General features: G+C 42.7%; 1 protein-coding gene across 7 annotated transcripts in view; it reads right to left on the bottom strand.

Annotated features, from left to right (window-relative positions):
- Positions 1 to 27,439, bottom strand: part of TSPAN4 (tetraspanin 4) — a 503,822-nt gene that overhangs the window by 379,972 nt on the left and 96,411 nt on the right. For 4 of the 7 annotated variants that reach the window (XM_083428342.1, XM_083428336.1, XM_083428337.1 and 1 more), the window contains one exon: positions 20,143 to 20,219. The exons of 2 other annotated variants lie outside the window; for them this stretch is intronic. The gene's annotated coding sequence lies outside the window, so the exon portion shown is untranslated. Of the gene's footprint in view, positions 1 to 20,142; positions 20,220 to 23,862; positions 23,918 to 27,439 lie in introns of those variants that run through there. One more of the 7 variants, XM_083428338.1, reaches the window with a different exon arrangement.

Raw genomic sequence — 27,439 nt, 5'->3', positions numbered from 1 at the left:
CTGTTATAGCAGCTTGCTGGGTTGGTAGGCTTTACAAACATTCACTAAGTCTTTGAGGACACAACAGTTTGACTAGCATCCTATTACGTTTATCTTAACAGATTTACCACCCAAACCTATTTGCTTAAGTCAAGCTGCCTTCCACTTGGAGCAGAATTATCTTAAAAGTCTTGCACTGTCTGTCTGTCATTACTTGACCCACATGTTTCACTACTTTTGTGTTTGTTCTCTCAGCATTGGGAATATTGGAAACTGCCTTACACAGAGTCAGACCACTGGTCCATCCAGTTCAGCACTGTCAATGTTGACAGGCAATGGCTCTCTGGGTTTCAGCCTGGGGACATTTCTAGTTCCACCCGAAGACGTCTGGGATTGAACCTGATGCTCAGCCACTGAGTTATGGCCCTTCTCTAATGTAATATTTCCACCATGTATTCATTCATTTCCTCCAATTAATGTCTTCGTATCCAGGCCAAATGGACGCGGGTGGCGCTGTGGGTTAAACCACAGACCCTAGGATTGCCGATCAGAAGGTCGGCGGTTCAAATCCCCGTGACGGGGTGAGCTCCCCTTGCTTGGTCCCTGCTCCTGCCAACCTAGCAGTTCGAAAGCACGTCAAAGTGCAAGTAGATCAGTAGGTACGGCCCCGACGGGAAGGTAAACGGCGTTTCCGTGCGCTGCTCTGGTTCGCCAGAAGCGGCTTAGTCATGATGGCCACATGACCCAGAAGCTGTACACCGGCTCCCTCGGCCAATAAAGCGAGATGAGTGCCACAACCCAGAGTCGGCCACGACTGGACCTAATGGTCAGGGGTCCCTTTACCTTTACTTTTATCCAGGCCAAATACATAAAAAGTTAAAAAGGAAGCCTGATAACGTTGACACACCCAGAGAGGAGAGAGAGAGAGAGAGAGAGAGAGAGAGAGAGAACATATTTCTGGCTAAGAAAAGTATCTGAAAGAGAAAAAGAGTTTCCTACACATTTAGCAATCTGTGTAAACCCCACAATCAAGATTCAGCAGCAGCTGAACATGAAAAGCTGCTCTCCCCCCCCCCCCCCCGGCAAAAGCAGCTGCGGTGCAATTCTTTGCTAAAAGGTATTCCATCTTTTAAATGGTAATTGAGCGACAACTAGTGGCAATTGTTCTTACTGCACTTTGGTTTGTCTTCATCATCATAACCTTCCACTGTGGACCCGTTGAGGAAAAATCTTGCCATAACATTTTTGCACAAAGGAAAGAGATGAAACTTATAAGGTCATTCCAGGCCAACATGACTGTGTGCATGAGAAGGACTCAGGACTCAGAAATAGAATAGGATGGCAAGAACTGACTTACACTTCTGAAGCAGACCTACTTAAAAATGAAACAAACACAACATGTTTAAAAATCCCAAAACAAGAGCACATATTCAGGATCTCCACTTAAGCCTACTTTAACTGTGTTAAGCTGCCCCGACCATGTACTCTTGCTTATCATAATGAGAAGTGCTTTGCTGAAACAGACCAAGGTCAACCTATTCCAGCATCCTCTGCAAATATCCTCAGTGACATTCTCATCACTGAGGTGCAGAGGTTGTTTGTACTTGCTTTCAAGATGCCCAAGAGGTGTTTCTTTATTTTACTGCACAAATCATCCTTTTGGCGGTCTGTACTTTGCTGTCTTCCTGGGTGCCTGCAGTTCCTGAAAATGCCATGATGCCTTAACCTGGGCTATTCTGCAAGCTTAGGCAGGTCTGCCTACTATGCACCTGACAGCTGTTCGACTGCTGTTGTTTTTTTAAGTACCATATTTTTACCCTTAAAGAACGCAAGCACTTGCAAGCCGGCCTCCCTGGCTTCCCATACTGAAATTAAAGCATAAGGGGGAAACATTGCCATGCAAGTCCCATGAACCTTTTTCAGATCAGAAAGTGCAGGCAGCTGGTGGAGGCTGAAGAATTCTGGACAAATGTTTAAGGGAAAGGAAACACACACACCACCCATGGCCATCTCACAGCAATAAAGTAAGCTCAGCCAAGTCCACCAAGGTTCTAAAGAATTTTTAAAATGCCCTAAGAAAGAGGCAGAAAAATGGAAACCTCTTTCACGAGGGAAGGGGAAAGGAGCATTTCAGCACAGCTAGAAGAAGAAGCCGGTCATAGCCAAAGGGCCAAGAAGAGGACAGATGTGTAACAAAACTTGATTCTACTATTCTACTGCATTTCAACATAAGCAAGAAGTGTAGCTATGAGTCTGGAATACCTAATGTCCTGCTTCACAAAAACACTGTGTGAGAAGCCAGTTTTATTTCCCCGCCTAGCCCAGTCTGCAACATGCATATAGCAATTTGATTCATTTATCACATGCAAAATGATCGTGATCTGGCACCCTGCTGGATCAACAGACATTAAAAAGGCTTGTGGCAACATATCAAATTGGAATGTGTGCTTCTGATGATTCACACAACATATTTAGCAGGGCTGAGATGAGAATCTCATGAGAACTGGTGATGTATGTCTCTTGGTTAGTCACCCTTATAGAGATCTATAAATGGGACGCTGGGAGCTATGGGAATATAAGGCTTGTCCTCTGAAAAATAAAATAAATAATACTTTGGAAAAAATGCCCTCCAAACTGTTGAGCTTTTTTAGGGAGTCTCGCGCTGCTAAAAACATACCACCGATCACAGCACACAGATCGCACCAGGTAGAATAACATATCAGAACGCCACCAGGGAAAACAGCATCACTGGCTGGAAGGGGTAACAATACACCTGGAGGAAGGGGTGGCGACGCAAACTTTTGCCCCTTCCCAAAGAGAAATCAGGAGTGCGCCATTGTCAGTGGTGTACTAAGGTCAGGTGGTGCCATTTAGGTGATTGATGGGTTAAGCAAATAACTTTTGACTATAGTATTTGTATACTGTATTACCCAAAGATCATGATCCAGGATTACATGATCAGCAGAGATGTCTTTTGGAGATATTTAAAGGACTATAGGACTATCTATACCCAGAAGTAAAAACTGCTAGAGTACTGGTCTGCACCTAATGACTCATTTCCAAATTATTAATTTTGGAGGGTCACTTTCTCATAACAATATTTTTTGCCAGCCAGCAAAAAAATCACAGTTCTTTTCAGATGTTGGTAACTTATACTGCCGCCACCACCCGCTGCTTTAGTGAACAAGATGAAACCCTGCTGAGCACAACAGGACAACTCCCATGGTGCTCAGCCTCCAATAACTACTTTCTGGAAATGGCCCTGGAGGTAAGAGCAGAGCCACTGAAGCACAGGGTTCCCAACCCCCACCTCCATGAGAGGATACCATGGCACTGAAAACTGCCAGTCAATGAAGGGGAACAAGCAGGGTCACATTCCACCTATCTTTCTCCCAACAACTGTCATCAACCATGGCTACTAAGGCAGGTTCAGTGGCATGACCAGCCCTGAAGCCAGACTAGAACATATCCAAGTTGCCTCCAAGCAAGCCTGAACCTGGACTGTTGCCACCCTTTCTAGTGCTTTGCCCCCAAAGGGGCTATTTGCTGGTGTAATAGTTGTTTAACTTCTTAAGGCAGGGACACACCACTGCATTCAGAGCTACAATACCTCTCAGAGAAAAAGGAACCTGTGAAATTCAGAGCTACCTAAAATCCTGTCTTGCAGGCAGATGCAAGAGTGCTGATTATCATTGTGCTAATGGTTATTATTTTTCAAATGGAGCTACTGCACCCCACCCTGGGGTCCCTTGTGAAGAAGGGTGGGCTGAAAATATTTCAAGCAAATAGCTAAATGAGGAAAGCCCTGTTACGTTTTACAGCCTAAAACAGGTTAACAATACAAAATATTACAACTGTTTTTCTTATAATCTGCTTCTGAAGTCAGAGCGGTGAGTCATTTTGATGGGTTCTGTTGAAAAGGGGCTTTCATTGTACTCTTTTTGCCACCTGCTAAGAAATGAACGCATAGAAAGCAGTGGGCAAAAAAATGGGAGTAGCAGAAAGTGAGCATTGATCCACCTTACGGCAAAATACTGAAACAAATAGTCTGTGACCACAAGTGAAGCAGTTTGGAGCCAGATTGTCCCCAGCTTATTAGATCATCGCTGTATTGGGTAAACCCAAATTTACAAGGGAAAAGCATCAAGACTGGTGTTGTTTGAGGACTATGCAAATTAATGGGAATGTAAGCAGCTGAGAACACACAGTAAACTATGGTGCAGACAAACCCGTAGACTCCCCTATCCTAGCTGTCAGCCTCAAGCATTAACCATTTAATCACTATTCCCTATAGCAATGAGGAAAGGTAGTCATGATATAATGAATCTGGCAAATGTATGAGAATGAGAGGGAAAGAAATGTACTTGTAGAAAAAGAATCGGGGCGGGGGAGCACTGAGAATAAATGCTAGATCTCTGGTAGATACACTATTAATTCACCTAAGGAAACATGAGGTCCAACAGTCCCCCTTACATTTAACTGTGATTGGGCTAGAATATGCCCCAGAATCCTCTGCAAAGGACGGGGGTTCATTGGGAAAAAAGACCATGCTGGAATGTATCCCTCAAAACAGTAAGTCTGAAATGCATTTGGTATGCACAATGATGGGAGCTATAATGTGAGGGGAGAACTGTACACACCCAAATCCATAATGCTGTCTGGGGAACTCAATCTTTTCCTCAGAACAGCTTCATGTCGCAAATGACGTATTTTGCGATTTCAAACACATCCATAAATATGCTTAAAGCACTAAGTTGTCAAATTACAGACATAATTGCTAACCAATTTGCCTCTGTTTTAAAGGCAAAGCACTGAATTGAAATGCAGAATGTTATGTTGCCACTTTCACAAAAGAAGGGACGGCAGCCAGGGGTTTAAAGATGTGCAAGATATACCTATAAATTTTTCAGTGCTAAATTTCCAGAACACAAAAAATTGCATAAGTGGAAGAAAACTGAGCCAGAGTTAAAGGAAAACGAAATAAGGAGCAGACATTCCCACCAGTTTTCCTGGGCTTCCACTAGGCATATTTGCAGTTAAGTGCAGTTGAATTTGTTCCCTCTTCCCCTAAAGGCCTAATTTGCTACAGGGAAAATATACATCATTCCAAAAAATATATATCTTGCCCTCCAAGTTGCATACTAAATCATATGAATAAGTTTAGCAAAATAAAGTAGCAGATGGGCATTACCAAATGTATGCATTTTTAATTCCTCCAATTTTCAGGCATCTATTAAATGCCAGTTTTCTCTTCCAGCTCGTTCTGCCTTGACATATAAGCAAAGTTATATACAGTGTTTACAATATTGCTTTTTAATGTTCACTTTCCATAAAAGTGTGCACTTCACACTTGCCAAAGGTATTACAGTTTTCCCCATCAGGCGTTCTGCCGCAGAAATTAAAGATCATTTGTATATATTAATACTTCCAGACGGAGCTGAAGCCATTTCCCACATCGAACGAACTCTTATCCTTCATTACTGAACTATGAAAGAAGAGACACATACTTTGCAGTGTATCCTCTGATGATTTACTTTGGATTTTAAGGACATACTCATGCAAACACACATATGATCAGAAGCAAGGGCAACTAACCCCAGTCCATGAAATAATTTCATCATCATGATAATGGCTTGCCACTGATTAAGCAATGGGAGCAGCAGCATCTCTGTAATATTGTCACCTGCTCTAGACTGCTGGACAGGGCAGGCAATCCATTTCCGAAGCTGAATAATCATCTTTCCTAGCAAATGATGGATCTAACACTGTCAAGACACTAGAGGGCCTCAAATACCTACACTGTGGGTCCATTCATGTGATAACAATACACCTGCAGGCACTGATTTTGGATCTGATCCAGTTACCATTCATTTTAACAGGAACTTTTCGAAAAATAATGAGAATGTGACAAAACCCTTTGTAAGCAATACACGAAAGGAAACTGACCCGTATATGCATAATGCAGGGAAACTGGAATGGCTAACCAGGGCAGTGAGAACGGAACTTCTTCTCTTCTGCACATTTTTAGGTAAATATAGCCACATAAGACAATTTGTCACTCACCTGGGCCGTATTTAGTAGACTGTATCAGGAGCAACAGAGGGAAAGGTGGAGATAGCAGGGTAGTACAACACAAGAGCTTGGCATAGGAGGCTTAGATGAAGGGCAGGCAGCAATGAAACTGAGGGCCTTCATTTGCCCCAGTGGGCGAGAGGCTTGTGACCAGAGATGGCCAAAAGCTGAAATCCATTAGGAAATTTCATTTTGGAAAAATACACAGGAAGACCAGTGAATGCATTTCAGCTTATGCAAGATGCAAGCAACTTCCTTTTTGAGCAGAAACAGGGATAGGGAGAGAGGGTTGGTTTGGGTGTGGCGGTGAAGAGACACACATTGAAAACTGGCTCACTATCGGGCAAGAGCAGGAAGACAATTTCAGGCCCTCATTCTCTTTCTGGGGGCTCTTTTGGGATGTAGCTGTCATTTATGTGCCCCCAAACCTGCCTTAAGAGTCTTAGAACACATGAAAAGTGCAGATAAGACCCTGCTGCAAATGTACAAGTATTCACAATGTTTATACAACCTAAAGCAAGAAGCTTGTGAGGTATGATATTTTCAACCTGAGAGAGAAACCATTATCTCAAGCATTGGTATTTGTAGCCCAACAGGTGCAATTTGGAAAAGATGAGAAAGTCCCCCCTTCCACAGCAAAAGTGGCCTCAAGACCCTAAGCATGCCATAAAATGTGCATTTGTTATCCCTTTTTTCTTTGGGATCTGGCAGTGTTTCAGTTGTAGGCCATGCAACTTTCCTAGCATTCATATTACTACTGTATTTTGTTACTAACAAAAAAAGTGTAGTTCTTCCATCAGATAGCACACCTGTTGCTATTATCACTGCCAGTAATGGATTTTAGTCCATTAACACTGGATAATGATTTGATAAGAACATCCCTGCTGAATCAGACCAAGGGTCCATCTAGTTCATCATTCTGTTCCCAGAGTGGCCAGTATACAACCACCATGACCAATATTTGTTGATAGCCTCATCCTCCAGGATTTGTCCAATCCTGCTTTTAAGCTATCCAGGATGCTAACCATTACATCATCCTGTTGTTACAGTTTAGCTATGCACCACGGGAAGAAGTTTTTCCTTTTGTCAGTTTTGATCAGGATCACAAGAAAGGGAGAAAAACTGCTCCCTGTTCACTTTCTTTGCACCATGCATATCCACCTCTGTCACAATCACTGCTTACTTGCCTTTTTTTCTAAACTAAGAGACCCCAGACTTTGTAACTTTCCTTCATAGGTGAACTATCACTTCATAGGTGAACCCCAACCATTCCCATTGCCCTTAGTGACTGGAAACCGAAATCCCCACAGCCACGCCATTTTGTGAACTGACTTTTAGAGGTTTAAATTTTTTATTATCATCATCATTAATATTATTCTGAAGACTCCTCACTCCTTCAGTTTATAGTTTCAGAGTAGAAACATCAATCCAGTCTAATTTATAATTACACACCACTAACCTCCAGTCACAGCAATTCCTCTCGTCTTGTCAAGTGTTCAATGCACTTGCATTGCAACATTACTAACAGGGCACTCATTCCATTATCATCCCAGTAAAGGGGTGTTTGCAAGTGTTTGTAGTCTTAAACAAACCCTACAAACCAATTTGACCAGAAGCAGCAGTGGGATGAAATAATTGAGTGTGTACACTAAAAAGTAATTACACTCTCTCATCAACAACTCTGCTTTGAAAAAACCAGTATAGGCAGCCCCCACTTATGTGCCATCAACTCACAGGTGCCATATATAAACATGGGCCAGGAAATAAACATAGACAGAGAGTGCATGCTGGAGACCTTCCCTGCTACTCAAAGAGGACATCCGTGAGGGCGGAGGAAGCCCCAGAGAAACCAGAGGCACAGAGGGGCTTTGTTTAGGCTGCTTAGTCTCCCCTGCCTAACAGCTAGTGCACAAAGTAGCGCAGCAGCAGCCACTTTCCCGCATGTGCTCCAGCCTCCAGCCATCCCCAGAACTTCAGCTCTAGATATTTTGGTCTGGACTGGAGACAGAACAGGAGAGATAGCTGGAAAGGCTTTTTTGAGGGTGCTACCCACTTATGCAATTTTCACTTATGCACGCAAGGACTTGGAAGGTAACCCCCATGTACGGGGGGGGGGTACCCTAAGTGCCCTTCTCCAGTAACAGCTGAGGGACTTGTGGGATGACCAAAGAAATATGATTGAAATCCACTTTTCAGGAATATGTGACTCAGTCCTGAAACATGTGCAGATTTTCCTTTTCCTTGAACTAGAGCTTTGGAGATGTGGAATGATTGAAATTTCTAATGTAAAAGGGAAATAAATTCGTAGACTATGTTTATGCAACACAAGATGTGAGAAGAAAGGCATAAGACCAACACACTTTATCTTCAGGTCACCTTTAAGATTATAATCCATCTTGACACTGAGACACAGTTCACTTTCCAGTTTAAGGCGATTTATCATTTTGCTAAAATCACTGCCGCATGAAGAAAATATACTCTGAAAATATTTATTTGCAGCCTTTTGCATAATCATTTGCAATGACTGATGTGCCATAAGAAGTCATAAAGCTCTGTTTCGATTGGACAGAAGTTCAAACTCCTTTCCAAAGCTAGAAGCTGCCAGTGTCACTGAAGGATAAATTATTCAACATACTAAATCTTAATCATAAATGTATTATTCAATTTATTAAACTTCAATGTATCTAATTTACGTTTATTGTCACCAGCTATATAAAATTATCAGAGGGCTGGCGATACTGATGCATTAATTTATTTCCGCAGCTAAAATGCACAAAGCACGTAATACCAGCACTAAAAATTGCAGAAAGATTAAAATACTAAGTGAAAGATTATGTCAATTGAAAGAATTGCCCAGTGCTGTTTTACTCAAACCAAAATGCCATTTGAAATATAAGCTTAAAAACCATTTCCTGGAGATGTTTCGGAGAAAGGTGCACCATAACAAAGGAGTAGCCACATGATGACTTTGTGCACACCTTGGGAATTTATAATTGCATAGATGGCATTGTTAAGATGGCATTATGTCAGCCTTGATGATCACAGTGTGATGTGAAGAAATAAGTGACCTTTAAGGAATTCAGGGTTCTATAATCAGCAACAAACACAGAGCTTTCATACAAGAAAAATGGTGTTAATTCAGTGCAAGCTGGAAACCAGCATAATGTCCACCCTTGGTGGGTAAGATGCTTGGCACCTGTGGGAACATGATAAACCTAGACTCGGTGCTTTCTTTTGTGGTCAGTGAAGTCTAAACCCCACAATGTCCACAAAACCTGGCAACCATCATTATCTTGATTTTGTCCAGATCCAGTTTTAATAATCCTATTCTCCTCCAGCTGTGGTGATATACTGATTTAATAGCATACTATACCCTACACACTATGGGGTTTCATAACTATACAAGGACACCGCATGCAAGATCTCATTCAGATGCACAAACAGGGCAGGACTGGAGGGCCAGGTAGAGCCCATGGGACCCTGTGGGGAAAGTCCTGAACAAATTGCAACCACTGCTCATAATAAACTCTTGATTTTCTTTTTCCAGGGAAGATGGCCCCGTGAAAACCTGACAGGTTTTGCTGTTCTGCTACACCATGCACATCAGCAGTGAAGATGATTAAAAATCAACAAAGAATAATTTCCTCCCACTTGACTACCAGTGTAGAGAAGCTACCAAGGCTGCAGTCAATCCTTCTAAGTTTAAATCAGTTTCCACACACTCCTTAGCTTCTGGGGCTATCTCCCACTGCAGCTACCTATGCTTTCTCCCAATCTGAAAGTAAACTTTAGAAAAGAAAGCACAAGCATCTCTGCCATTCTACTACCTCTGGCATTTCTCCTATAATGAAGGACATCAATATACCACTATCCACTGTTATCACCAATGGGATACCATGAGCAGGAATATTACTAGAATATATCAGATGGAACTATAACTTCCCTGACTGACATAACCAAGACCCACTGAGTGGGAGAATGCCATCAGAGAACTTGATCAAGGACCAGGGCTTTTCATGCCTGGGGCAATTTGAGGCTATTACAGGACTTAGACCCCAGATATTTGTTTTATCTCTGGAGACACGATAATGTGTACTTCCAAAACACACAGCCTATGGTAAGGCTCTTAGCTCATGACATTGAGAAGTTCTGCTTCCAGAGTATGTAGAGACAAAGAAGGAATGCGAGCGTCAAAGCTATGAGAAAAAACAAGTTACTTGCACAATAAGAGCATAATTCTGAGTATGACATTCCATCAAGCAATGCCAAGGATTTTCACAACTTTCCAGCCATAATCCTTTATCTTTCTATGTATCAAGAACATACTCAGAAACATAACAATAAATGGCAGCAACAATGGCATTATAACACTGAGCAGGCACATTTAGTCTCTGCAAATGAAAATTGTTAAGGGTTTCCTCGGACCATCAAGTTATCTGTATAAAGCCCATTATAGAAGTATCTCTGACAGTCAAAATCTCCTAAAAGTTTTCCTGAAAAGGATGGTACGTGGCTTTTGCGGGAGGTGGGGAAGGAACAGAGGGCAGCCCCTCAGTCCCTTCCCCCACCTCCCGGAAAAGCCCCCAAGAGCCACGCTCCCTTTAAAGAGCTGCGCAGAGTGTGTGTGCAGCTCTTGGAGGCTTTTCCCCGAGGAGGGAGAAGGGCAGCCCATCAGTGACAGGCTGCCCTTCTGCCTCCTCGGGGAAAAGCCTGCAAGCGCCGCACACACGCTTCACGCGGCTCATAAAAGGAAGCGCTGAGCAGAGCCTGGGATGCATACAGGCTCTGCTCAGCGCTCCGTTTAAAGAATTTTTTCCCCTTGCATTCCCCTCTAAAAACTAGGTGCGTCTTATGGAGCGAAAAATACGGTAATTTCCTGAAGGTTTCTCTTTTCCTGTCTTTTTGGGTCTGACAGTTTAAAAAAGGATGCCTTGTTAAACAAAGCATGCTTAATATTCTCCAACATGCCTTCAATCTGCCCCAAGTCAGCAAGCTGCAACACAAACATTCTTCTTATTGCAAGACTAAGGAGGTCCTTCATGGTGGACCAGCTTACGTACCTTCACACAACCTACAGTGGGCAAGTTTAATAGTTGCCCTTTTTCAGTTGTAACATGGTTACTGCCATTTTCCTTACAATGAGCCACCACCTCCAATTCAAAAACCTTATATGTCAACTAATTTAACTGTTTCAGCTCTCAGAGTCAGCCCAAGGCACTTTGCTGCCCAAGGCAAAAGACAAGACGCTGTGCCATGCCCCATCCATGCGCCAATGATAATCAGACTGGTGGTCAGTCTGATTTTTCTTCAACACTGTCTCTTCAGCAGTGTGCTGCTCTGCCCCTGAAGGAAACAGGTTAGCTTAAGGAGTGCAGGTGGCACAAACAACTTGATTCTCCCAACACCTCACCACCACTCCCTTACAGCCACCTCACCCTACCTAATGTTAGAGGCAGCCCTGATTATGCAAGGTCTTATTTTCAAGTCTCTGAAGAGCAATAAACCATCAGCTTTTTTTCTCCAGGAAAGTTTTGGAGAAACTTAGACAAGGTGAAAAATGTACAGAGAGTAATCAGCATATATACACAAAGGAAACTCACCACAAAGATGACAAATAATTCCTTGCAATATCTTGCTATTATGTACCAAACTGTGCGTATCATTAATAAATTATGGCTATCCTCTACTCATGGCTATGATCTACCTACACTGTCAGAGGCAAGATATCTCTGCATAGCAGTTGCTGAGAATCACAAGTGGGTAGAGAAGCTGATGCACTCAGGTGCTGCTTATGGGCTTCCTACAGGCACCTGGTTGGCCACTGGAAGAACCAAATGCTGAACTAAATGGGACTTGGAGAAAGGAATGAGGCACAATCACCAGCATATTGGGGTCATGTACATAAATGCATGCTGTATGCATCTTTAGACACAATAACTCCACTAAGTTCCATATGCCAGCAAGGCAAGCCAGCTGTGACCGCTAAGAAAATAGCCAAGGGAATATGTATTTCACAACTTCAGATAGTGGGTTTGGGAAAACTAATAACTTGGACCAGATCCCTATGCAACCAGACTGTCAAACTCTGCGAGTATTCACCCAACTAGAATAAGGAACCAGCCACGTTTTTAGAAAGCATCACTGGTGGCATCGGAGGTTGCATTCACACAGTAACTTATTCCATTTCTCTAACTGTTAATTTCTGCATTATATCTGGGCCTTCATGTGACATCAAAGCCACTTCCATAAATCTACCAGAATATAGTTGAAGTTTAACATTCATTTCTGTATTAATTGCTTCCAGAAAAACATCCACCCGCAACCACATTAATCTAGAAAATTGTGGGGTGTAAAGTGATGAAATTTGGGGTGGTACACCAGCACACAGTTCTTTCCTGCCCTTTTCATGGGTGAATTATGGGGAAACTGAAGCACACATGTGCGGAGAGTAGTGATGCTGTCCAATGGTGTTCAACTGTTGCGTCACATCAAGCCGACTGGTGTGAGTGAAATTTAGCATGACATGCTGGTGTATCTTTCAAAAAGCCACAGTTCAGTAATGCAACAGGCACTTCAGGAACAGAAGAGCTAGCATTATAGTCAAGAAAACTAATGCACTATTCTCTGCAACTGAATGCACTCTAAGACCAGGTTTCACTCTTAATATTTTTCATTAGACAGCCTGAGAGAAGTTAATTCTGTGCTTCACACATAAAAGGAATTTCAGGAAATATGACTATTTCCTTATCTCCCTACCCTGTTTTTGGCGAGGTTTAGAGAACCGGGGAAGGTTGCAGGGGATGAGAGGGGCTCCATACAGCTGGTCGCCCAAACAGAAAGCAGAGCGCACTGCCAAGATGGTATGTGCCAGTCATCAGGATTCTAATTGGCACCAACAGGGCTGTGGCAACGGAAGCTCACATCTCAGCTGTCAGCACCTGCAGGCATTGCTTCAGGGGAACAGCCTGGAGGAGCCCACTGCTAAGAACTTCATAGTAGGTGGTGGAGAGTTTGGGAGTCATTTTTAGCTACGTGCAGATGCCTGAATCACATATTTGAATGGGGGTGGGGTGGGGACAGGGGGGAAATGATTCTGCTTTTCTAGACTATGCTTCCAAAACCATCACTTTAGGTAATTTACATTTAAATGGAATTTGTTCATGGAGATTATTTTGCTAGTCATATTGCATACTGCTCTCCTCCTCCACCCATCTCCTACTCTTCACAGAAGTATTCAAAAGTTGTAGCTTAGAAATCTCCCCTCTTCCTCTGTACTTTTAAAGGAAATGAATAGTGATTTTTACTATACATTGCCTAAATTTGCACATTTTCTGCATTTCCCCCAACCGTGTTCTCTCCCACAGTACTTCCCCCTCACTTGGATGATCAATACACCCGACAACCTAGAAGGAGACTGAATTCCAATCCACTGCAAGAGCTTCATTAAGGTCTGCTGGCGTGAACAACACATAAGGCCAATGTGACTACAGAAGTGGGATGTTTCTTTCTCAGCTGCTGGACTCGATGGAGAAATGAAAAATGCAGCCGTCAATTTCTGTGTCTTCCTTTGAAGCTGATACTCTCCAAAGTACTGGGCCAGATCCTCAACTAGTAGAAGAAAGCAGCAGAGCTTGAGTCAATTCACTAACTGGGTGCCACGGGCGATATTAAGAGACAGAAACCCTAATGTCTCCTTTTCAGCTTTATGTTCTTCAAACGTACATTAGGGAACTAGTCCTTTAGGTTTTCACAAAGATACATTTTCCTGATTATGACATGAATGTATGAGGCTGTCTGATACAGAGTCAACCCAATGGTATACCTTGCCCAGTATGGGCAGCTCTGCCAGCGATTCAGTTTGGCTCTTCTTCCTGCAAAGGATGTGTTATGCACGAAGCTATTGCTTCTGTGTACACACACACACACACACACGTAATGAGTGTAATAGGCTCCTCTTATAGAGCATCTCAGGAGAAGGATCTGTTAGTAATTGAACAGCAATTAAAGATTTATGTTTCCTTTGAACAGATTTTCCCCAAAGCATTTGGTGTATTCATTTTTTTTAAAGAAGAAGGAAAAAACATTATCGCTTCACCAATGTATTGTGCAGGCATTTATCTGAACCAGCATTTATCAGTTTTAGAAGGGGGGGAAACAGGGGAGGGGGGGAGATTGGCCCTAGCATTTTCTTCACTTAATCCTTAAAACACACGCCTCTTTATCTAGACCTTAACTTTTCTTCTTAAATGTGAAGGGGGGGCAGGGAGGTAAGCACCAGTCATGAATAAGATCTGGCCATAAAACGCAAAACTAGGAGAAATCAGCTTTGGGGAAATGTGTACAGATAAGGAAGATATACAGAACAATCAAGCATGCAGCTTCAGTAAATGACAGAAAGAAAAATATTGCCTGGAGAGTTAGCCAAGAAGGTTAGCGTTACAAAGCAACAGAATATTGGTTCTGACAAAGGAAAGATTCTTGAATATAAAAACTCCTTCACTCAGAAGAGGAGGAGGAAGGGGATTTAAGTAATAGGGTAGGACCACAAAGAAGAAACTGAGTTTGGATGGGGAGAGAGGAGGGAAAGACTCCCTCCCCCCTTTTCAAAGCATTAGCTTAATATTTTTCCTTGGATGAATGTTGCCTTAATGAAGACTTCATTCTTCCTTTTTCACTTGGTTTCTAGGGAAATAGAATCCCGACATATAGAAATGAGAACAGTGCCATATACAGTGCTAGAATATACCGGCTTTTATTCTACAGACAGAGTCACTCCTGCCTGCGACTTGAAATACCCCCTCCCACAATCTGAGGATTGTTGAAGTGAATGAAGGGGAAATTGCATGCTTCTCTACTCCATGTGGTTCGACTTGCCCATTGCTGGAATATTTTGAGTGAGAAGCATAAAAACGTCCTATTTTTCAGACTTTTCTAGTAATCAGGCTGTCTCAGATGATGTGCATACCAAATTTCTGCTTTTCATGTATTCAAGCGCCTTAACAATTTTGATAACTCCACAAGACCATTGCATCTTAATATACAATTCCTTTTTGGTTTCTAAAATCAATCTGCTTTTATCAAAGATACACAAACAATGGGTGAATTCTCAAGGCATACTCACAAGTTGACTGGGGTGGGGAACTCGGCTCATAACACTTGGCCAGAGACATTAATGATTCCCTCGGTCTGCATATCAATGTGTGTGTTGTAGGCAGTGCAATACACACATGAAGGATGCACAGCCTACAATTCTAGTTGTCAGCATCCTTCCTTTCAGTTTTGCATGTATGTTTCAAACAAAGAGCATAGGAATATATTGATCATTAGACTTATTTTTAGTTCTAAGTAACAACAACAGGATAACACCAGAGATAGGATATGCCGGGGGGGGGGGGGGGAGGAAGCAGAGTCTGCAGGAGGTATTCAGTCCACCTGACTGACTGGGGTTGTTTTCATATCCCTCCTCTCTCCAGATCACAACAAAGGGTTGTATCCAATGAAGATTTTGCACTAATGGAGCAACTTCTACTCATACAACAAAACTCTCCTCCACCCTACACACTCTCACATCTGCTGGGGGGGGGGGTCCTCCCTGATCCTCCAGGGCAGATCTGAGGTGGGCAGGGGAGGGAAAGTTGGAGGGAAAGTTCCACTGCATGTGTGGAAGTCATTCCACAAGCACAAAGACTTTGCTGGAAACAAACCAAAACACCAGACAGAGGCCCAAGTCATTGGCACAAGCTAAAAGGCTTTTAGCCTGCGGCATGACACAGCTTTTCCCAGATAGTATACTAAAGTTAGTATGGTGGACTTGACAGCAGGGGAGAAGATTTTAGACCAAGAAGCAGTCTGAAAGACCAGTGTAGCTATCAAGACACCTGGAGGCTATGTAGAGGACTATTTTTTCCTGACATCTCCCTTTGCTTCCCATAATTGCTGCTGGGAGGTCCAGATTACCTCTGGCAATGGTACAAACAAATGGCACATCAGAGCTTTGGGGAAAGTTAGAAACGGCGTAGCAAGTCTTCCAGGATCAAGTCTTTTCAATGGGCTGCTGCTGGTGAGATCACCACCAAAGCAGAACAGTAAGAAGGTCAGGGGCTGTGATATTTGCCTTCTATACTAAATTCTCCATTGTGTTTGATCTTGGGAACTTATTTATCTTGAAGACCATGAATGTGCTTGGGAGGGAATGTGAAAGGATTATGGAGCTAGGAAGGAGGAGCCACCATATTAGTAGTAACAAGCAAGTGGTGATTGGGGTGGGGAAGCAATAACTCTGAATACTTGGTTGCGGTTCTCTCAGCCCTAGGGGTCCTGCTAAGAAACGCCCAGTCGCTTAATGGAAAGATGGTCCTATATGATATTATTCTATGGACAACCTATGGCCCACCAGATGTTGTTGGACTCCAATCATCTCTTGACTATTGACCATGCTGGCTGAGGCTGGTGGCAACTGTAGTCCAGTACCTGGACGGTCACAGCTTCCCCATGCAACCTCTCATCTGATCCTAGAAGAATATACCACCCCAGTCTGTATTAATAAAATCTAGTTGGATGAAGGAATGTATGTGAACCTCTCCCAGATATGCAGATACAGTAAGAATCAAGGTACACTGTCAAAGAGGGCCCAGGTGTTCATGGACCGGATTCATGGACCAGATTAAATCCCACAAGCAGGAGGCTCTCTGGTTGTTCTCATTTGATGATGACTAGAAACTGAGCCTTTAGTGTCACCAGCTCAGTCCTGTGGAACACTCTGCCGAAAGAGATTCAGTGGGCACCTTCCATGCCAACTATTAAATGTCTGCTGACAATTTTTCTATTTTGCCAGGCATATACAGACAATTAAGAGTACAACGCCCACAATGGTCTGCTGATGCTTGCTTTTAATTATTTTGCTTTTCATTTTTTAACTTTTTATGATTTTATACTATGGTTTGGTTTTATATAGTAATAAACTGCTGTGGTATATTTTTTTATGATACAGTGGTATATAAATAAAGACCACTTACATGCACAACAGACTGTTGTCAGTCAGTTACCTTTCCTTCCTAAGTTATACTGGGTAAAGGCTTATGATCACAGCTTTTTCTAAGGATCAATATCTCAGCAAAAACAGGACTAGACTCTGTGAGATTAATGGAGTGGGGGGGGGGAGAAGCACCTGCAACAAGATGTTGTCGTGTGCTGGAAAAGCAGAGCCAGCGAGCTCTGGCAAAGGCTCTCGCCTTTGTTTTATCTGCCTCAAAAGGCAGGCACCTTTTAAAACTTCTTCTGAATCAAGGCAATTAACTTCTGCTCAATGCAAACTCAAAGAAATCACAACGGTCTGACTTCAAATGAAACACGGAAAACGAGCCATACATGCCCTAGCACTCTTCAGGTTCAAGTGAGTTTTTGAATTCTTGAAAGCAACCAGGCTCTGTAGCCTGCTTGGGTGAGAAATCGATGGGGGACTTGAAAGTTAGAAAATTAGGACAGACAAAAGGAAGGACTTCTAGGAGGCTAGCTGGATTCATGGATGACAAGGCTTTCAATGGCTACTAGTTTTGATGGTTGTTTACCACCTCCAATATCAGAGGTGGCATTCCTCTGAATATCAGTTGCTTGGAAGCATAAGCAAAACACTCTGTTGCACTCAAGTCCTTCTTGTAGGGTTTGCATAGTCATCTACCTAGCCACTGTGAGAACAGGGTGCTAGGCCAAGTGGGCCTTTGGTGTGCTCCAAAAGGACTCTTCTTATGTTGGTATGCAGGTTGCTTTACTTTCTTGAACTATGTATGCATAAATCAGTAAGTAAGGCAAAATTAAATGTTTAGATATGTGAGCTGCCATCAACAGCTGAAAAAGAAACGTATTATATGGCAAAACTACTTCCATGACCATGGGCACCCATATACCACACAAAATGACAATTGCTGTGTTAGACAAATAGTAACACATTTACAAAAGGTTATCCTAGTGTCAAACTACCTTTAGAAATAACTTTTGTTATGGCACTACTGTTCACAAGCAATACATATTACATACGCACGCACGCGCACACACACACATTTTCCCACATACACACACAGTGTCTACTGTAATATATACAATATATAAGCATATATGAATTCCATCTAGGCACAGGGACACTGGGAAGCCAGCTGAGCTTGTGAAAGTGAAGAGAAAACATGGCAGGACAAGACATATTGAAACAGCAAGTGCAGCACATTCTGATACCCCACTGCCTCCCAGGTCTCTGTATGTTTTCAGGCTTAAATGTCAGGTGTACCGATTAAAAATACAGCTCAAAACAGCAACAACCCAGCAGCAGTATAGCAACACCTTTATAAGGAACAATTGAAAGTTGCAAAGTAGCAAGCTAGCATTAGAGTATGACAAAGAACTCTTCCTCAAATTTAATGTTTAAACTAAACTAAATGGGGAGAAGAATGAAGGTTTTTGGTAAACCCCAGTTTGCAATGGGGGACAGTCTATAAACTGTGAAATCCCATGCACGTATACACAAAATTAAGATCCCCTGCATCCATTGGGATTTACTCCCAGGTAAATGAATGCAGAATTCAAGTTACAAGAAAGGAGATTCGCATTAAACATCAGGAAGAGCTTTCTGACTGTAAGAGCTGTTCAACAGTGGAACAGACTCTGTCCAGAGGTTGTGGAGTCTCCTTCATTGGAGGTTTTTAAGCAGAGGATGGATGGCCATCTCTCATAGATGCTTTAAATGATATTTGTGCATTGCAAGGGGTTGGATTATATGACCTTCAGGGCCCCTTTCAACTCTACAATTCTATGGGTTTAGGGTTTTTTATTTGTTTAAAATAAAGGTAACAACTGAAAGGTTAAGGTTTTAATTTATTTTCTTTTTAAATGCTGTAGTCCCATGGAAAAATATTAATTAATATACAAAATATAAATATGGCGTTCTTGTTAGATGGAAACATAGGCATTTCTTACATGGTATTTCATGTGTTTATGGGCCTGCACACACATCTGTGCGCACACTCAAATACATTCTCCAGATTCTAGGCAAATACAGCAATGCAGTCCCATGACTAAGAGGTACTCAACTGGAACTCCAGAAATTCATTTCCAGTTTCCTACACCTCTAGGACTAGTGGCTGAATTCCCTCATTCTATGGCTCTATTCCCAGGTGTAAGCTGAAAATGGCCCATCCTTACATTACATGGGTGTTAGGAAGATGAATGCACAACGAGGAGTTGAGATCCAAGAGCACTGTAACTCATTGAAGTTTTTTAAATTGACCAAAAGATAGATGGCAATATAAACACAGGGAGCACAGATGTCTGCTGTGTACACTGGAGGAAAACACCACCATTAAACTACATTTTGAAAGATTTAATGCTTTACGATGGCTCTGTATGTTCCACTGATTTATTGGCTGGAAGAGATCAGAAGACTGACAGAGGTCAATGAATCGTTTCATAAAGGCTAGAAAAAGAGGAAAAAACATTTCCTTAGTATTTTCAAAGGAGGCTAAGAGGATAAATCAGGGACCAAAACCCATGGAATCTCTCAAGAGCCTCTGAAAAGGGGGGAAATCAAAGCATTAACGTTTTGAAGATTTCATAGAACAGAAATGATAGATGGAAAGAAAAATCTATTAAATGTCTACTATACTGAAGTCATTGCAGGACTATTTCCCTACCGTTTTGCTCCACTTCCTTTTGCTTTGCCCAGTTTTGTTTTAACACTTATAAAGGGAGATGTCTAATCATACATGTTTAATGTCCACCCCCTAAGTTTTCCCCTTATTTTAAGCAAAATGATTTGTATTCACATGTGAAGAACGTCAGCACCATCTCAGATTAAAGGTGTCATTAGCTTTGTTCTAAGAATGATCAAACACATAGATACATAAATGGCTTCCATTTGAAAGCTGCTAGAACAGACCACCACTAGGAGATTCAAGACAGCAATCTGAATTTCCAACTTTGGTCTTTCCAAGCTATTCAATAAAAGTTTAAGTGGGTTATTACTGCAGAACAAATATGAAGTAAACAAAATCCTGCTTTTAAAAATACTTTAGCTGCCTTGACTATTATAAAGTCATGGAAACTCACCAGGGTAAAGATGTCTGTGAATGATGTCAGAGACAGCCTCCGAAGGTGCAAGGCAATAATGGTCCTCTCTTGTGCAACTGTTCAAAGAAGGAGGAGGAGGAGGAAGGAAGGAAAGCGGGCATGAGATTAAGACACATGATTTTAACATGGTAATTCTCTAATACAGCAGATGGATACATCCAGATTTCACATCTTTTCCCATTGTGTTTCTATTCCATGTGCAGCCCTTTATACTGGAGTTGTAACAAACATATTGTTCTCTTACAAAACAAAACAAAATACAAATGAAGTATAGCAGGTGTCTATAAAAGGGAGGGCCTTTTTAGTAGTGGGTCCCCAGTTGTGGAATACCCTCCCAGCATGGTGTACGGAGCCAGCATGGTGTAGTGGTTAAGAGCGGTGGACTTGTAATCTGGTGAACCAGGTTCGAGTCCCCGCTCCTCCACATGCAGCTGCTGGGTGACCTTGGGCTAGTCACACTTCTCTGAAGTCTCTCAGCCTCACTCACCTCACAGAGTGTTTGTTGTGGGGGAGGAAGGGAAAGGGGAGTGAAAGGTGGGATATCAAGTCAAAACTCTTCTTCTTCTTCTTCTTCTTCTTCTTCTTCTCCTCCTCCTCCTCCTCCCTAGAGAGACGCACCTGGCACCTACATTGCAGCATTTTTAGTGCCATGAGAATATATTTTCATTTCCCCCTGGTTGTCTATCTTTTAGTACTTTTTCCATCCTTTCCAGTTACAGTACAATCTGTTCCTGGTTTTACTCCAGTTTTATTTTCAGAGCATCATCATGTGTAAAGTTACCCTAAGCAGTCCTAGTTTCAAAACAGAACTGTGCCATCCCTGTCAATAGAGGATGATATTCTCATCAAGGAAAGTTTGTTCATAGCATTTCAGAAGGAGCACATGCCTAAGTATTTACAAAAGAATATCCCTCTCTCCAGCCTCCCTGCTTGCCAAGCTCCTGGCCCTCTGATCCCCTTGTCTACCTGTCTGAATTCCTGCTTAAATTTCCCAAAATCACTGTTGTAGCTTCCTTGACACAGACCCTGGCCCTACTGGGCTACATATATGTGGCCCAAACATCCAGTGTTTTCCTCTGAGCCCTCCTCTGAGATATGCTCAGCTCGTAACTCAGGTTCCAATCCTGGCAGCTCTTGAATTTCCATCACTCTGCATGCCTGGCGAATTACAGCCTACCAATGAAAATAGTCCTCAGCTTTGGCACCTCCCCTTCCAGAAATTAAATCAAAAGACACTCGAACATCACAGGTGACAAGCACCATTGGCATAACAAATTATCAGTGGCTTTATATCACTGGTATTAACTTTTACAAAAGAATGCAAGGTCTCTCACCAAATCCAAGCAATCTAACACTGGTCCCATAAAAAGCATTTGGTGTCATACGGAGCCAGATGTTTGATCAAGAGCTGGAGAAAACAGTACTTCAGTGGTGCATTCTCTTTTAATTACTGTAGAGTTATTTTGCTTAGGATGCACCAGCTCACGTATGGCATCCCATCTCCTCAGTCACCTTCCGTGCAATCTACAGGTGCCCTCCCCACTCTCCAGCTGTACAGTTGGTACTGTAAACAGCTGAGGAATGTGATGAGCAAGAGGCCCTTGGAATCTCAACATGACAGGAGAGGAGGCAGGTAGCAGTAAGAAGACCATGGCTGGCTGCAAGGCGAATGCCAACTGTAGGCTCTGAAGCACTTCTTTACTGCCCCTGGAAAACATCAGCCTGTTGAGGAGCCAGAAGGCTGAGCAACTAGCCCTATCCTAGAGAGCACCTGTAGAGATTTTGCCACATCTGTAGCTGTTTCTAGGGAAAAGTCTACTGTTTGGGCAACTGTTTGTGGATGGCATCTGAGTTTGTGGGGACAGCACACATGCAACACATGAATGTATAACATGATTTGCGGTGCACCTGCTTTCTGCTATTTTATAATTTCTGCTTTTTGATATTTATTGGATTGGTTTATTGTATTTTTGTGTTTGTTGTAGTTTTAGTGTTCGCCACTTTGAGGAACTTAGCCAAAAACATTTGGCAGTTTCAGGTGCTAAACTGTAATAGATTTCATGGGTTTAGAAAACCAAGGTAGAAACTAGGTAACAGAACGTTCCCAGCCCTTGTTATACAAGGCCAGATTGTTGTCTCTGACATTTTGCCAGGCTGTAAATCAAACAAGCAACGAGGAAACTCAGTAAGATATCCCATAAAGCCTTTTCATTTTATGCAGGAAATTAATGAAGTTAATATGGTGTGTTCTCTGAGAGGATTTAGCTGTCTGACAAATCTTTAAGTCCCTTTTGGGAAGAACAGGGAATCTTAGTATCATGAGTGGAATGACCCTTTAAAGTAGCAGGCAATTTTAAATACACGTGAAACACAACATAGGGGCATCTTTGTAGAAACAAATTAATTGAAGGGGGTGAGATTTGAGTGGTGGAAGCACAAGGAAATCCCTCTGTGTCACCTGCCACCACCAGCAAACTACTCTTCATTCCCCATTGGTAGTTTCCTAGTATAAATCACCACTCTGCATATTGCATCTCTTTGCTAAAACAGCTTTAGGTTAACAATCAGACAACACTGAACAGGAGCAGCCCGAGGGGTCCCTGAGGGCCATACCCCTACCCCACATCCAGGCATTGGACAGAATCCACACTCTCGGATCCCTTTAACAAGATACCCTTAATGAGGAGGGGCAGGTGGAGGCTACAACATCCCCGCCCCCCAGCCAAACAAAGCTTACCTAATGTCTAACCTCACAAAGTTGTGACAATTGCTACGAGGTCAGCGAAAACCAAATGGCTGGAGCCAATTTGCCAAGTGGAAAAAATCCTTCCTGGTCCCAAAATATGGCAGCCAACATTTGTCCATAGCAAGGTCATATCAAGGCAAATCATAAAAAGAGATGGGTGGGTAGAAGATCGGGCAAAGGGACACAAGAGGACAGTCTCCTCTGGCTGCGATGTGGTTTAAATTTTCCATGGCCACGTCCCCCACCGGTGCTGATTGGACAGTGAGGGCCGCCCCTGGGCTGCGCCTCACCTGGCATTGGCAACGCAGCCAGTGACAAGGAGGGCATTGATCTCCACCCCCGGCCAGATCCTGTGGGGCCTGATGCCCGGCCGCAATGCCGCCTACCAAGGTAAGCAGACTATCCTTATGAGTACTCACAAAAGTCCCTCACAACTGGCATTTCAAAAATGGTTGCATGTTTTTTTGGGGGGAAAGAACATTGTAAAATATGGGGTTTGATTCTTCTCCAGCATATTCAGTCAGTTTCTACAAGAGCCTCCTTTAAATAGACTAGAAGCTGTCCAGTCTGCTCAATTTCTACATCCCATTGACTTGCATGGGATGGGAAGATAAAATAAACAAGGCTTTTTTCCTCTTCAACCAAATTCCCTCTGCCCACCTCCAATACTCTTGAATAATTATCATCTAATGCTGAAGAGGAAGATGTTCCTGCTGCTCTGCAGAAATGATGATTAATGAATTTCACAGTAAACTTTACCACTGGATATCATTTTTCTATTTAAATTATTATAATACAGAAAGTGAATCAGCAAGATATATAATTTCAAAGATAAATCTTTGCTTTTCTACTAGCCTTTGACTATTTTAAATGTTGCTCCTTATTCTCTCTCTATTGTGGCACTCCAAGAACGAGAAAGCCCTGGCATATGTGCGCATTTTATAGCAGCTTACCTTGACATCTGTTTGTAATTTAGCCCATACACTGATTCAGTCTCAAGTTGGCTCCTGGAAGACAATGTGGTAAATTTAAGTCGTGGCACCTGAATTCTAGAAGCCTGATTACGGAGGTATCACTGGCAATATGGCTCTCCATGGATCAGAATTCCAGGAGACAGAGAATGAAAAAATGCTCCTCCATGCCTTTGCATGAAAACGCACATGTGGAGAAAGAACTGTAACTCAGTAGCAGAGGACATTCTCTGCCAGTTGAAAGCCCCATGTTCACACCTTACAGAGTCACTACCAGCTGCTATAGACTAGGTGCGGGTAACCTTTGGCCTTCCAGATGTTGCTGAACTTCTGTTCACCATGCTCGCTGGTGCTGGTGCAAACTGTAGTTCAGCAACATCTGGAAGGTCAAAGGTTACCCACAACACTGACCTAGGTGAACAAATGGTCAATGAGCAAATGGTCTAGCTTGGTATAAGGCGGCTTCCTGTGCCTGCCTGCCTTCTTCCACTTCATTGTCACTGACACTCATTTTCTTTTAAAGCAGTGGAGCTGGTTATGAAAAAGGACAAGCTAAAACACAGAACTGCCAGGAGTTGTACTGTGCAAGTTTTCTTCAAATCAGCTGCAGCAGCATGTTGTCCCAGCCTTGGCCAGCAAATAGCCCTGAGCTCCCTGCTGCTAATGGATCATAGACCTCTTCTGAAAATGTGCGCTGCAAGTCAAAGCCAACTGGGTGGAGCTTCGGCAAGCACATATCCATTACTGTGAGCAGCATGACATTGGCAAGCACACACACAGACCACACATTAGCCCATGCAGCTTCACTGAACATCACTAAACAAAAGTGATCATAAAACGAATTCTTCCCTGTGTTTTGAAAATGCTCACATAAAAGACTGAGAAATTCACTCAACATCTAATTAAAACCCTCCAGAAAGGACTCTAGAGATTGTGGGATTTTCAAGCTCCAGAAAATGTTAATTTTCACTGCGTGGTAGAAAAAAGGAAGGGAGCCCATGACTCACCCCTCGGACATTTTTTGATGGCAGACATTGCTAATTCATATCTACACGAGAGGTTTTCCAGTCTGAAAGCACTACCCCTCCCTTGCTGTGATGCTGTTAGAAAACACAACTGCACGTTTCAGAAATTAAGCCTAATCAGCGTCAGTGTGCCTGTTTCATTCCTTCTCTCACTTTTCATCATAGAGAAAAAGGTTAAGACATGCAATGTGGGACTTAAACCTACCCCCATCAATAACTGCAGAATCATGGTTAACAGACAAGTCTTGACTATTGACTTTGCCTCCAAATAAAAGACACTGTGTCTAAACTTACAGACAGCCGTCTCTACAGATTTATAAATTATCTATGTGGTCTCCCCTCTGCTGCTACATATTCCGTCACCTTCTAGAGCCAGCCCTTTCCAATATCCTCTTTTGGCTTATTTCTTTCACATTCTACAGCAGCGCCTCCCAATTATATTTACACCTTTTAGCAGAATTTGTGTTTCCAAGAGATAAAAGCTCCCAAGACCTACTCACATCAGACTTAGCACAAAAATCAAAACATTATGGTGATGTTCCAATGAGGACATCACATTAACTTATTGTCTACTTATATAGACCGCTATTTGAACCTACTGGTTAGCTCAGTTGGTTAGAGAGCAGCGCTGATGATGCCAAGGTTGCAGGTTCAATCCTCATACAGACCAACTGCATATCCTTGCATTGCAGGGGGTTGGACTAGATGACCCCCAGGGTCCCTTCCAACTCTAGAAGTCTATGAGTCTAAGTACACACATATTTTTGAATGTAAAGTTTGAAATAAGGTTGTTGGCAGACTTGAACTATACACCCTGAGGGGTAAAAGAAATGAAAGGTTCCCTTCAAGCATTCTTCCACTCAGAGCTGCTGCAGTTTGTACTTTTCCCACATTGCTCAAATAACATCAAAAGCTCCAGGTCACATGGGTGAAACCACAAATGACCAGCACTGTGCTCCTCCCCACCAGCACTGCTGCAGAGGAGCCCCTAGGAGCTGAATGGGCACTGGGGAGGTTGTCTGTGCAAGTCATGCACACTCACCCTTCTCCAGAAGCATTGCTTTCCATTTGCTTGTTGCTGTAGGACTAGGGAATGTTATGTATGACAGACACGTGGATTCTGCATTGATTTCACAGGCTTCACACCTCTCTGGACACAGCAAAAAATGACAAGATCCATTTATGCCTTACTCTACTTCTGCAACCATAGTTTGCTGAAACTTCTACACGATTGTTTGCTTTGTTACAAGTGGCATATGAATACTTGTCGAAAGAGAAACACAATGTCTTTAACAAAAAAAATCTTTGTTTTTTTTTCAGATACCCCTGGACTCCTCTTACTTTCTACATGTCCAATCAAACTCCATGCAACGAAGGCCCATGAAGAGCCAAGTTGAGTTTCCTAGGGCTAAACAAATGTGTGATGGACAGTTCCATAATTCTTTCCTTTTATTATGTTGTTTTAAAATAAAAAGCAGGAGAGGGAAGCTGAAAACACACTCCGGAGTCAGGGAGCTGAGGGAATATTATTGTTCTGCTCAAACTTTTCTCTTCTGGCCAATTGCTGCTGAAAAGTACAGTGGTACCTTGAGTTAAGAACTTAATTCGTTCTGGAGTTCCGTTCTTAACCTGAAACTGTTCCTAACCTGAGGTACCATTTTAGCTAATGGGGGCCTCCTGCCACTGCCGCGGCGCAATTTCTGTTCTCATCGTGAAGCAAAGTTCTTAATCTGAGGTACTATTTCTGGGTTAGCGGAGTCTGTAACATGAAGCATCTGTAACATGAAGCATCTGTAACCCGAGATACCACTGTATCTACTACCTAAGCTGCTTTTTCCCCCGGTTATGAAAGGACACTGAATATACCATTCACTTGAGTGGCAGCCATGGCCTTGTTTCCACCTATTCCATGTAGGAAAGGATATCAGTGGATAAATGGCAGGAGCGGGAAGGGCTAAGCAGCTCCTCTCCCTGCCAATCTTCTATTCCTGACTTTCTGCAATTGCTTCCTGTTCAGAAAGAAAGCTGAGGGGAGGAAGAATAATTGACTGCCAGTCATATGAACTTTGACCCTAAGTTTCACCTCAGGATTCTGAGCCCAAGCATTCCATAGCATTAATTACAGCAGATATTTTGAAACATTTTGCGTTTATCTGTCAAAGAAAAACTCTGCATGTTGCAGAGGCCACACACTCACAGTCTACATGGACTGCTGACCAGGCTTGTTTGGCCTCGCTGTCATAGTGTGTTGGTGAAATTCTGGTGTAAGATGGATGGGGAAGATGTGACCCTTCTTATGTTGTTGGACTACAGCTCCCATCATTCCTGACCATTCGGTCATGTTGGTTGGGAATGATGGAGTTAGAGTCAACACCACCTGGAGAGCCACAGATTTCCAACTCCCACTGTAAGAGATGACCGATGACAGGAGACAAGCTGTCTCTCAGGTAACCTTGTCTTTCATTATGTACATGGGCACTGAAGAACTCTGGATAAGCTTCCTAAAAACCTAAGGGTTCCCCTGAAACACAGTG

This window comes from Podarcis tiliguerta, assembly GCF_965153285.1.
Source record: "Podarcis tiliguerta genome assembly, chromosome: 1".
Classification (NCBI taxonomy): Eukaryota; Metazoa; Chordata; class Lepidosauria; order Squamata; family Lacertidae; genus Podarcis; species Podarcis tiliguerta.
The sequence above is the reverse complement of the archived record's forward strand: the minus strand, read 5'-3'. Positions and strand labels throughout refer to the sequence as shown.